General features: G+C 40.3%; 1 pseudogene; it reads left to right on the top strand.

Annotated features, from left to right (window-relative positions):
* Positions 1 to 2107: 2107 nt before the first annotated feature.
* LOC147722853 (E3 SUMO-protein ligase KIAA1586-like) lies at positions 2108 to 3066 on the top strand (annotated as a pseudogene).
* Positions 3067 to 3674: the final 608 nt, after the last annotated feature.

The following is a 3674-nucleotide window of genomic DNA, read 5'->3' as shown; positions in this document are numbered from 1 at the left end:
CAAGAAGCAAGGGTGGATGTGTGAGAACCCCCACTCACCTCATGTAATGCCTTGCAATTATTTGATACATGTGGGCCTCATTGTTAGAGCTGTAGCTTCAGGGGGGGTTATGAGTGTCACACCCTCCTTAAACATGCATTTTTCAGTTTCTAGTTGGGTCCAAAAATCTATGAGGTGGGTTTGGCAGTGTCTGGGTTGGGATTTCCTTCGGCTCATAAACACTGAGAGTGCAGAACAAATGTCCTCTTAACTTGTGAAGAAACGTGTTTAGACAAGCCCTTCCTTCTTTCTTCCATAGACCATTTGGCAAGGATAAATAAACAAAATAACTAGGCTGCATTGAGATCTAATGATTTTCATAACCCGATGCGGGAAACCCTTCGACAGATTAAGATGTTTTTCACCTTTTGGCTGTAAGAGACATTTTCAATTGTCTATATTTTTATCAGGTACTTGGTATCTTATTGACTATGTCAAAGCTTCTGTGCCATGAAGGGAACTCAGATTGCAGGTAAATGCCAATGGTCCTCTATTCAGTAACTCTTCGTCTGTTCTATGAGAGGGAAGGGATATGGATTGATTGAACAGGACAAAACATACACAACAGCCCTACCTGTATGTTTATGGTTTATAAAGGAAAGCAGTCAATGTATTAGGAATTAGACATTGTGAGCATTTGGGTTACTGATTGGGAAGTGTGAAACTGAGACCCTTCTAAAGCGTTCTAACAGTGGCTTTTCAAAATTGTAATTTAAAACTTTCGACTTAGCCATAAGTTAGGAGTTTTTGAGCAATTCCAAAGACACCAAACATGAACTAGTTACATGCTCCCCTTTGGAAATTGCGGTATATTAAATGTAATAAGGTAACTCCAATGTTATCCTATGGGATAGGTAGGCCTTGCAATAGTAAAAGATAAATGTAAGAGTTTTTCACTACCAGGACATGTAAAACCTAAATGTACATATCTGACTTTTCAAATACACTGCACCCTGCCATCTGGGTTGTCCAGGGCCTTTCCTAGTGGTGACAAATTTATTCAAAAGGAAGGTTTGAGCTTGGCAAAAGGTTGATTTTGGCAGGTCAAAATGCCAGTTTAAAAACTGCACACAAAACCTGCTATGACAGATCTGAGACATGTTGATAGGGTTACTTATGTTGGTGGCAGAATCAATGTTGCAGACCCAATAGTAGCATTTAATTTACAGACACATGTAGTGCCACTTTACTAGGGGCTCACAAGAAAATTAAATATACCAATTTTTATTTGTTGTTACTAGTGTGGGTAACATGTCTTGATAGTGAAATACTGCCAATTTCGATTTTCACTATTGAAAGGCTATCTTGCCCATAGGATGACATGGGGAATACTGTGTAACATGTTTACCTGCTTATCTTCCCATTACCCTCAAGATAGACATATGGAATCTGGTATCCCTGAACTCAAAATGTAATAACACATCCTTCAGATCTAATTCGCCTTCAGGCAAAGAATGGCAGTGCAATGGGCCGTGTTTTGCACAGCAATGTGACTGCAACTGAAATTATAAAACACATTGCACTGGAAATGCAACAAAGATTGGTCTGCTATATCAGACAACACAAACCAAAGATCACAGTATTAATTGATGAAAGCACTTCTACTAGCAATGCTTCTACCTTAATCATCTACCTCCATGGCATTTTTGGAAATGAAAGTACGCCAGAGACCATCTATTTCGGCCTGCTGGAGCTGGTAGAAACAAATGCCCTTGGCGTAAAGACAGCTCTCCTAAGCTACTTCGAAAAAGTTGGACTCACAAAAAGTCTGCTACATGATATTTTGATTGCAATATGTTCAGATGGAGCAGCAGTACTGTATGGTAACAAAGGAAGAGTAGTAGAATTGCTGAAATCTGAATTTCCAAATCTTGTACCGACATGGCACTGTTTAGCTCACAGACTAGAACTTGCTGTGGCAGATACAGTTGATGAGGTTGCCGGGGTCAATCACTTCAAGATTTTCATGGACTCATTGTATGCCACATACAGCATGTCACCAAAAGACCAGAGCGAGCCAAATCTGTCCGCCAGCGAGCTATGTGTACAGCTTCAGAAGATTGGGAAAATGCTTGAAGCTTGATGGGTAGCATCCAGTTACAGATCTATGAAAGCTGTTTGGAACTGCTTCCCTGCCTTGTGCAAACATTTTGAGAATGCTTCTGAAGACCCATCTGGACCCATAAGAGACCGGAGTAAGTATGAAGGTCTCTTGAAGAAGCTTACATCCTATTCTTTTATCAGAGATATGGGGGTAATGTGTGATGCACTTCAAGAGCTCAAAGACTTATCACTCTCCTTACAGAGGAGGGACATTACAATAGTTAATGCCCACAGACTTTTGGTTAGTTAAGTACGTACATTTAGAGCAATGAAGGACTCACCAGGGGAGTTTGCTTCTGCGGCTCAGAGAGTAGTTGACAAGGGCAAATTCAAGAATATTCCTCTTTCCCATGGTAGAAGTAACTCTGTTGCCCTTACTCCAAATCAGTTTTACCAAAGTCTGTCTGTAAATATCAATAAACGATGTGCCCCCGATTCTGAGAAAGAACTTATAGCCAGCTTCAGTGTGCTAGATGCAGGCAACTTGCCTTCTGGTGATGAATGCATTCTTTATGGTGAAACAGAGATTCAGAAACTGTGTTAAGAGTTTCAGCTGCCAGCAAGAGATACTATCCAAGCTTTTAGACTTTTCAAAGATTTTGGTGGAAAGAAAACCCTGAAGCATTGAAAAAGTTATTAGTGTGCATGGAAACCCTGCCAGCAAGTAATGCGGATTGCGAGAGAGGTTTCAGCTCAATGAACTTAATTGCTAGTCCAACAAGGGCCTCTCTTCTTGTAGAGACCATTCCTTCATGCTTATGGGTAAAACTCAATGGTCCTCCATTTGAAACATTTGACGCAGAGCTGTATGTAAAGTGTTGGCTGGCAAAAGGTAGAAGGTCTGCTGAAGAAATTTGTTGTGAGAAACCCCAGCAAAATAGACACAGTGAATATCTTCAAGGGTTTTGGGAAATCCTGCAATAGATTTCTACGTAATGTAAATCATTTTTACATGTTTTTTTAAAGTGTTTGGTATTTTATGGCTTATACATTATTAAATATACTTTTTTGTCTATTTTATTATCCTTTACTGGATGCGACTTCATGATTTTCTTAGGCACGCAATGCTAGTTATCTTGATTTAGACCACACCCCTACTCAGATAGGCCACACCCCTTTAAGAAAGTTGCCATGCCCCTTTTAGAGCACCACCAGTTTTTTTCCCACTTAAACCCTGCTTCTTCCCATCCACTTTAGTGAGTTCCATCCATTCTCAATAATGTTTGCGTGTGTGTTTACCGTATTGTTGGTACATACAATGGGCAATAACCTTTTTCCATAGAGAGAAGAAATGGCTAACCCAATAAAGTTGGCTTTAATCTGTTAACACAGGGAAAATCAGGCATGCACACAATTTATGCTTTGCCTTTGTGTGTCTGTGTGAACTGTCTCTTTCTCTGCCCGCTGTTGTATTTTATTCCCCCCACCCTGCATGATGAGGCCATGTATCTGCAACTCTGGGTAAAAAAACAGGGCATACGCTCACAGAGACATTTATGTTGTGCTTGAATGCATTAGCATGGTTAGCCCTG

The sequence above is a fragment of the Lissotriton vulgaris genome, chromosome 4_1 (assembly GCF_964263255.1).
Source record: "Lissotriton vulgaris chromosome 4_1, aLisVul1.2, whole genome shotgun sequence".
Taxonomy (NCBI): domain Eukaryota; kingdom Metazoa; phylum Chordata; class Amphibia; order Caudata; family Salamandridae; genus Lissotriton; species Lissotriton vulgaris.
This window is presented reverse-complemented; position numbering and strand designations above follow the sequence as displayed.